The sequence below is a fragment of the Gadus chalcogrammus genome, chromosome 3 (assembly GCF_026213295.1).
Source record: "Gadus chalcogrammus isolate NIFS_2021 chromosome 3, NIFS_Gcha_1.0, whole genome shotgun sequence".
In the NCBI taxonomy this organism is placed as follows: domain Eukaryota; kingdom Metazoa; phylum Chordata; class Actinopteri; order Gadiformes; family Gadidae; genus Gadus; species Gadus chalcogrammus.
In genome coordinates, this window is record NC_079414.1 from 8,422,140 (window position 1) to 8,432,139 (window position 10,000).

Below are 10,000 nucleotides of genomic sequence, written 5' to 3' on the forward strand. Positions count from 1 at the left end.
GTTATCAAGAAGAAATGATATAAAATGCATTTTACAGAATTGTAAACTAAAAAGTTAAGTTCATAAACGATACAAATACATTTGAAATTCCCATTGTTTGCGATCACGACACTGATATTCTCCCGCTTAGGGTTTAGACGTGATTTGGACCCGGGGTCAGTCGGACGAGGGGTGACTTTATTTGCGCCATTTAACCAGAGCCAGGCGTACCAATGGCAGACAGTAGGCCAGTCTTTTGCAAGGGTTTAGACTCCGAATGTACAACATTTGTGGACATAACTTATTGTTTACAATTCAGAAAGGTTTATTTTATTTTATTAAAAAGACTGATATTAGCAAAGTTAACATAAAACTAACCTACGACCTAAGATTTTCTTCTTAATTCTTATTTTAGGGAATGCAAAATGATTGGTAAAAGTCGTTGAAATCCTTGAAGTGATATAATTTAGGTATTCTGCTTTGCATACTTGATGACAGTGTTTGGAGGTTTTGTTGTCTTGCACAGAAGCGATAATAGAGTGGACTTGGATTTAGATTAAAGTTTTTTTAATATCATAGAGTAGTTGTTATAACATGTAGTTAGCATATTCCTCTATTCATGGTCTTCGTTTATTTTATTTAAAACCGCATCGTTCAAATAAGACAATTATATAATAATTATAATTACAAATATAACCGCAAGCGGTGATTGACGGGGTCCGAGCAAAATGTAAAGTCAAGAGCACACTAATGGAAGATATATATGAATATGACAAATAATTATAAAGGAAAGATGTTGAAGAAGATGTTCCATTTAATGCAATACTGTGCCTCGGCTTTCAGGTGAGCTGCAAAGCAATGGCCGATTGTCATGTTCAGCATGCTATAAACACGATTCAAACTCGCAACCTAAGGATCACCTGTACAAGGCATTATCCCATTGAGCCACTGATAAACCTGAACTGCAGCCTCATTCACATGGTCAAAATGTCTATTGATAAGCATACAACCTCCAGAAACTTCCAAGCACACATTTCTCAAGCGAATTAAGGGCTTTCTTGAAAGCATATACCTGAAAAATCTTTGAAAATGTGGGGAAATTAAACCTTTGTAGTCAACAACACTAACGGAAGAAATATAAATAAGACAGAGTTAATTATGAAGGAAAAATGGTTTACGAAGAAGTTCCCCTAATGCCATACTGTGTCTTGGCAGTCAGATTCTTGGAAACAAATAAGCCGGAATGTTGGTTGCCGGATGAATTTCAGGTGCTGTTAAATGTTGTGATTCTTAAATGAGTGGCAATGACAGAATGTCATGTTCAGCTTGTTCATAAAGCTCTAATCAGGATACGAACACTCAACCTAAGGATCACCAGTACAAGGCTTCGACCTGTTGAGCCACAGACATTCCTGAACTGCATGAAGCCTCATTCACATAGTTAAAATGTCGATTGATAAGCACACAACATCAAGAAACCTAGTTCATAATTTTTTAAATAGCGCAACCTTTGGATGTAGTACCACAAATTGGGTTTATGGGTAGTGGGGGGTATTGGTATCCACCTAATAATAGTCGTATGCTTTTTATACAATAACAAAATGGTCATACAACAAAAATGGGCTAACTGCTCCAACCTTATTGGACAATATTTCTCAATTGGAACTAAATAAAACAAATTCTGTTTGATGATTTTTGTGAGGCTTGGTCCAAAGATTTTATCTGGCGATTTTGGTGAATTTTTGTAGCCTGTGAAACTTTTTATCATGTTTGGCTTTAATATGAAATATGAAAATATAAAACCCTTCATATGAAAAATGAAGGGATGCATAGATGCTATTCTAGAGATTAATATTATGAAATAATTTTGAGTCCAGGTCAATCTTGTGAGGAGAAATAAGCCGAATCCATGATTTTTTTTTACAATAGCGCCACCTCTGGGTGCAGTACCACAAATTTGTGTTTATGGGTAGTGGGTGTTATTGGTAACCATATCTGAAAATTGCAAGAGTTTTCGACTTACGGCATATGCTGCAGCAGTGTGCGAAATACGGGGGGGGTCCCCCGCGACCCCCCCGGTTTACCAATGAGTCCCCCTGAAAGCCTCAAAAGCAAAATTTGAGGGGGTCTCAAATTTGTTAAAAAAAAATACATATTTTATTGTCACTAATGGTCCCTTCAATATTTTTAAGCTCACCATGTCCAGTATTCAGAATTCAAAACATTTATTAACAAATATGTTATTTCGTCCTGTGAACGTATGCAAATTAGCCATGCCAAACAGAAGAAAGACGTAATGTTGAAAAGTCATACTATAAACGGCTAGCAAGCGAAAGCTAAACCAGAGTGTATCACTCACACACTTGGGTCCATTCTAACTTAAGGTAAGAGGCTATCTGTTAAATCTTTGCAGTGACATAAGTGTGATCATAGAACTGGGACATAGGGTGCACTGTGCATAAGATGAGTGTGTGCAACTGTGTGCATGCAAGTCCTTTCCGGCTTCGGCATTACGTGCGTTCGAGAGCGAGAGAGAGCGAGCGAGAGAGCGAGCGCACCTGCCGTGGTGATGTTTGGCTTGCTGTGTAAAATTTTGTCAGCATCCGCCATGGTTGGACGAATGTGCTTTGTGTATGTGTTCAATGATGTATCTGTCTGATTGTATTTGCTGTAGATGGATTGTTAAATAATGTCAAACGATCTGACATACTTCAGGCTTTCATTCGCAAGTGCACTGATTGTGTGCTAGTCTCCGATAGGCTATAGGCCTACCTGGCATTTATTCAGTTGTTGAGTGCGCCATATAGGTGCCAATTATTGTTTTGTTTGCAATGGAATGCACAACTTTGCCTCTCCTTGTTATAAAACATTGTGCGTCCAAACAACTTTACCCAATGCAGCCTCCTATGTCAGTAATGACATAGGAGGCTGCATTGGCTAAAGTGTTGCTTTTTCGAATAGGCTACTATAGCATATCGGATTATCAACAATTGTTGTGTGCGGGTGTGTTTTGTCATATAGGCTATAGACTGATTGCTTGCATCCATGAAATATTGTAATGTATTAGGCTACTGCATATTGAGTTAATTTAGGTTGAGTTATTGAGTTAAACAATAGGGGACCAAGCAGCTTTGCTGCTCGGACCCCTAATAATAGAAGAATGGCATTTCAAACACATGCCCATGGATATCAGAAGCTATGCTTCCATCTATTTCTCAAGATGGAAGTGGAACTGCCGGGGACAGATCTGACACATTCTGCATTTGGCCAAGAAATGCCATTATTGAATGTTAATAAAAAAAAAACGGCCAACACTAATCAGCACACACACAAACACACACACACACACACACACACACACACACACACACACACACACACACACACACACACACACACACACACACACACACACACACACACACACACACACACACACACACACACACACACAACCTCATACACACACATACACAAGGGCACACACATACACAAGGGCACACACAAAATAAATGATGAATAAGCGATGAACAAAGAGCCCCTTTAAAAAAGAATCAGCTCTTCTTAGTTTTCTCGCTCTTTCACCTAATCCCCCCATTCCCTCCTCCCCTCGCTGGCCATACGTCTATAGAAAACATGCTTATTGTACTCTACTACAGAACATGCAAGCACACACCAGAGCTCAGTGATTTATAGTCCAACAGCAAAGCCTTAAGGGGCCGTATTGTATACAGCGTCTGGTGTGAGTGAATGGGATTAGCCATGCTGTAAGAGACAGCCCAGCTGATGGCAGACACTGGCTCTCTCCCCAAATGGACGAACGCAGAGTACACCGAATACCTCTTGAAGAGGGGGAAGATTTGTATTATTTAGCAAAAACTGTAAAGGAATTTAGCATTTACATTACTCCAGATGTGTGAACAGGAAGAAAGGGTAATACAGGCTACAATCGCACGCGCGAGAGAGAGAGAGAGAGAGAGAGAGAGAGAGAGAGAGAGAGAGAGAGAGAGAGAGAGAGAGAGAGGGGGGGGGGGGGGGGGGGGGAGAGGGAAGGAGAGAGAGACACAGAGAGTCACAGAGTGAGACAGAGAGAGACAGAGAGAGACAGAGAGTGGTGTGAGGATTATAAACTTTTTTTGCTCTATCCAGTCTAAACATTCTTTGTAGAAGTGCACTATTTTTCTTTCTGTCCTGGCATATTTCTGGCTGGCCACTGGGAGAAGCAATTAAGGCACCAACATTTTTTGCCCATATCACTTTCTCATTCTCTCTCTCTCTTTCTCCCCCTCTCCATTACAAAATGATTCCATCGATGACATATTGTTGCATTGTCCTTCGATATTTATTTCATTCCTCCTCCTATTCTCCTCTTACTCACATGCAGTCCTTGTTCCTATATTGCCCTAGTTGGGAATACCCCCTCCGTCTCTACCCCCTCCATTCCCTGTTTGCAGCCTGCACACTAGAGAATAAAAGGAGGATGAGAGAAATCCTCTGCATGACTATTACCAAGGGGAATGTCCAACAATCCAACATTGGCAGCAGCTCCAGAATTAAAGCAGTCACGCACACAAGTGTTAATCCCTGGAAACGGTGAGAAACATTGAACCCGTATATGTCCCCTGAACTTACTTTTCCACAATCTAAAACAAACTATGTGGCCACCATTAAACGGCGAGGAGTGCTCCTTGGGGACTCATTTAGGACCGACACGATGGCCAGTCGCTCGTATATTTTCTTATAAAGCTCCGTATCAGTCAGTCTGGGAAAACAAAAGCCTGAACCCTTTTCCTTGCCCTCAACTGTAAGGCATGCACCCAAAACCAAAGAGACCTAAATAAGAGTAAACTCTGTGAGTGAGCCTTCTGGGGCGGGGAGGTTGTGCTGATTGGAGCTGACGTTGGACTATTTGGAACCTAAAGCCCAGGAGTTGGTGTTCTCCTCAGCACTTTGGATGAAGGGCTCCAGGGATCTCTGGAGCTCCAGAATGGCTGTGGATTTGTGTTGCATTCTGCTGCTGACAAACTGATTGTGAGATGAGATGAACTTAATCTGCCCCCCACTCAGACTCGGCTCAGGAGTCACTTCAGAGAGAGGTGGAAAAAATAGAGAGACTTTCCATCTGGGCAGATGTGGAACTGGGAATGTTGAGCCTTTTACTTGTGGGTCTATTTATAACTGGCTTCACTGGGAGGGCAGCGAGATGGGGTTTCAGACAAAAACAACAACTCAAACATGGTTTGGGGAGATGCATAACTGCCCTCCAGATTGTGTGTGTTTGTGTCTGTGTGTGTTTGTGTGCGTGAATGGGCGTGTTCACGTGTGAAGGAGCGGGTGCAGCAGTTCAGCGTGTGGCGGTGCGCCGTGTGTCAGTGCCTCCAGGTGCGCAGGGCGTCTGGACGGCGCAACGGTTCACGGTATCCAGTTTGCTCCCCTCCTTCCTCTCTCTTTCCCTCTGCCGTGGAGCGGACCATCGGCGGGCCCCAGCTGGTTTGCATCTTGTTAGACGAGGCTGATGTTCTCGTGTGATTGGGTCGGGTCACTGGGATACAGGCTAACGGAGCAGCGCTGCAACGCCCCGGCTCCAAACAGCAGCCAGCTGCCTGCGGGCCGCTGACCTAGGCCAGCCGCAGGATGCCATCAGTGGAAACAAGCGGCTCAGACACTGGATGATCCCGGGAAAGACGAATGGGAAGAGCAACTGAAAGACAGACCTGACACCGCGGAACATGAGCAGACCATTGGGGCTTTGCGTGTGTGCGTGTGTGTGTCTGTGTGTTTCTGTGTGTGTGTGTGTGTGTGTGTGTGTGTGTGTGTGTGTGTGTGTGTGTGTGTGTGTGTGTGTGTGTGTGTGTGTGTGAGTGTTTTTTTGTGTGCGTTTGTATGGTCAATCCACCCCCCAAACCACACTTAATTGGTTCCAGAGCTAGGATGACATCATGACTCTGTGCACAATCAATGCAATTTCTGACGAGTACCGACACCACAGCGAGACACGCCTCCTCCACTCGGCCCACTCTGTTCATCAGCTCTGTGATAACGTCGGTGTGCTCGGTGGTGTTTGAGGAGACAACCCCTTGTTTGCACTGTTTGATTTGGTCGTAATTTGCTTGTGGGCAAAAGGGAATGAGATGACACATTATGATGATCATAAAAGATGATAAGGACTATCTCAACAAAGACAAAAATAAATGGCTTCTTTCTATGTAAAACACCGCCTTAAAAGGTAACAGTAGCCTGAAGTTTGGTTCACATGTATAGTTTAAGAAACATGATTTCTACAACTTTTAGAATGGACCAAAAAATAAATGTTGTTACAAAGAATTGGAAAGGAAGAAAATGGTGGACAAATGGCAACAGCTATGATTTTGCATTTCTGTTTGTGAAGCCATAGGACATAGTGTTTGGGGATGCCCCCTCCCTGCACAATGTGGCGGGAGGGGGCACAACGGAGGGACCCAACGGGGGCATAAGAAGACAGTGGAACCTCTCTCCTCTCGGCCACCAAGCACGCCCTCACCTCCAAATGGGTTTAGAAACAATTTAAAGTGAGAATTTCGAAATGTTTTTTTTTCCGCCGGTTCATGCCAGGCCGTGAGACCAGAGGAGTCTGGTCTCACGCGCCGAGCTGCTCATCATTCTCAATTGACGTCATATTTTGGAGCGGGGGTCTGTAACCCAGACCCCGGTGTCACGCCGGGCCAAGAGGATATTTCCTACAGCTGCTAGCGCTAACACCATCCAACGCCAGGGCCGATGTGCTGCGTGGCTGCATCCGCGGCGACTGCAATCACCCTGCAGGCCTACTGCTGTCATCACCATCGCTAATTCAGGCTGAAGGAATTCGATTCAATTCTTCCTCTTGATAAATCTAGTTAAAATGGTCTGCCAAGTTAAACAGGTGTGCCAACAGAGCACATTGTCTTACCCTGACGCCCCCGTCTTGTCTCGTGTCAAGGATTCTTTCCAGTTTTACCTTTATCGTTTTCTTTTCCTTTTTTAAACACGAAAAGCACAATGTGAGTGGCTGAGGGTGAAACATGAGGAGTGGTGAGTGAGGGAGGAGCTTGGCTGCTGCACGTTTTTATAAATTACCCAGAGATGAGGAGAACAGGGGCCAAGGCCTAGAAGGTCTGGCTTACATTGACATTCTTACTGGTTTCAGACTCCCTCGTTTTCCTCTTTGTTGGTAAGAGAGAGAGGGGGGGGGGGGGGGGGGGGGGGGGGGGGAAGCAATATAAGAGAGAGAGAAATATAGAATGTTAGATATGGAGGAGTGCCAGTCAGCAGAACAGGATCTTTCAAACAGAAACATTTCAACTCCCAAAAAACGAATTTGTGAGTATATGTGTGTTTGTGATCAAAAACGTCAGGTCAAAGGAACCATCTTTTGACCTGATCGATCTTTGAATCTCTTTTATTACATCCTGTGTCTTTTCCGAACAACTTTCCCTTGATGGGAAACATCATGACGTCGAGGAAAAGACTGCACTTTCACTAGGCTATCTAATGATGTTACGGTGGATGTTATGGACGTGGTCCTGCGTCCCTTGTCGGTCATGTTAATTGTCGAATGGTGCCTTGCTTTACATATTTCTTGCCGGAAAGACGCCATTGTGGGACGCCATTATCTCCTCAACTTTCGTAAAGGATGGTCCAGTGTAACCTAGGCTAAAGGAGATAAGAAAGGTAGCATTGAAGCACCTTCCCTTAACATTTAGAGAACTAGAACAGCTCTTATCGTCACTACTAGTAAGATACTTATTGGTCATTTCATGAACCTTCCGGCACAAAGAGACCATTCGACCAGAGCCATCATCTCTGTTGAGGGGGCTGCAGGAGAGAAGAAACCTACATTCTCCCACCATGCTCTGCTCTGTCTTCAAGAGGCCGGATGGGCGTCAGCGAGTGTAACACACACACACACACACATACACACACACACACACACACACACACACACACACACACACACACACACACACACACACACACACACACACACACACACACACACACACACACACACACACACACACACACACACACACACTTTCACGCGTGCACAGTGCACACACATTGGACTGCAATTCGCTCTTTCCCACTCAGTCTGGAGTTCATTAGGTCCTGCAGTCTGCCAGAGTTACCCCCAGATGAATGCACCGTGGCTTGGGCCAGGCTGATGGGAGAAGGCCCCTCGGAGCTGAGTCAGGGCCAGGGCTAGCAGCAGACCACAGCCCCGGCATAGCTGTCAGGGCCCCCGAATGGTTCCCTCACCAGAGCGTGTGGAAACTGTTGGATGAAAGGCAACGGATGGCTGCAGATAAAATATACAGAAGAATGGTATGCACAGGCTGAAGTCAAATAAACAGACAGCACATGTAGTAGTATGGAAACTCACACATAGGCACATGCACACAGATAGGCAGAGATACACCCACGTGCATTCACACAAGCACAGACACAGGTCACTGGCTCAAACACCTCAATGTACTTACAAAAATATTGAAATTGGCGGGCCTTGATTGCAAACCGGCCATTTTATCTGTGCGAACACATACATTTTTAGATTTCGATTTAGGCATATCTGGGCCTTTACACTTGCACACATACATAATGAACCCACACTACTAGTTTTCCTCAGACTAACACACAGACAAAGAAACAGCAACATCTACCCCCACACAACCCCCCCCCCCCCCCCCAACACATGCACACAGACGGCCTCCCTCCTCCCGGCAGAGGCGTTATCTGCGGCTTATCAGTTGAACTGGGCCGTTAAAGGAGCGTTTCCTCTGAAAGCACAGATCCTAATGACTTGTTAGATCTTCTCGGGAAGTCCCACGCACCAGATCCCATCACCAAAACAGTCAGTGGGTTTCCTTCACACCAATTCGCAAATTAAAACTGTGTATACACTATGTGTCATAGAATCCTGTGATGATTTCCATATTTCCCGTTCCTTGTCATTCCTTCACACTGTACACTCTCCATTTGGTCAGCACAGACACACTACAACACCAAAGCCACTGGGGGAAAACAAACGCTGTAACACTGCTATACATTCAGATAGGATCCCTCAAGCAACCCCCTGGTGAGCAGAAGACCAGATCCCCTGTCTCCTCTTCCCTTCCTCGCCACTCTCTCCATCTCCAACCCTGTCCTCCAGCCTCAGGGCCCCATAGGCCCTTCAGCCTGCAGGCCCCTCAGACCACAGCAGATGAGACCCTTTGGAACTGCCCTTGATTGCTTGAAACCGCACCCCACCCCTTTTACAACCCCCGCCCCACCCTCTCTCCACCCCCGCCCTCTCTCCACCCCCACCCTGCTCTCCCTCCACCCCCACCCTGTCCTCTCTCCACCCCCACCCTGCTCTCCCTCCACCCCCACCCTGTCCTCTCTCCACCCCCACCCCGCCCTCTCTCCACCCCCACCCCACCCTCTCTCCACCCCCACCCTGCCCTCTCTCCACCCCCGCCCCACCCTCTCTCCACCCCCACCCTGCTCTCCCTCCACCCCCACCCTGCTCTCTCCACCCCCACCCCGCCCTCTCTCCACCCCCACCCAGCTCTCTCTCCACCCCCACCCCGCCCTCTCTCCACCCCCACCCAGCTCTCTCTCCACCCCCACCCAGCTCTCTCTCCACCCCCACCCTGCTCTCTCTCCACCCCCACCCAGCTCTCTCTCCACCCCCACCCTGCTCTCCCTCCACCCCCACCCAGCTCTCTCTCCACCCCCACCCTGCTCTCTCTCCACCCCCACCCTGCTCTCTCTCCACCCCCACCCTGCTCTCCCTCCACCCCCACCCTGCTCTCCCTCCACCCCCACCCCGCCCTCTCTCCACCCCCACCCTGCTCTCTCTCCACCCCCACCCTGCTCTCTCTCCACCCCCACCCTGCTCTCCCTCCACCCCCACCCTGCTCTCTCTCCACCCCCACCCCGCCCTCTCTCCACCCCCACCCAGCTCTCTCTCCACCCCCACCCCGCCCTCTCTCCACCCCCACCCAGCTCTCTCTCCACC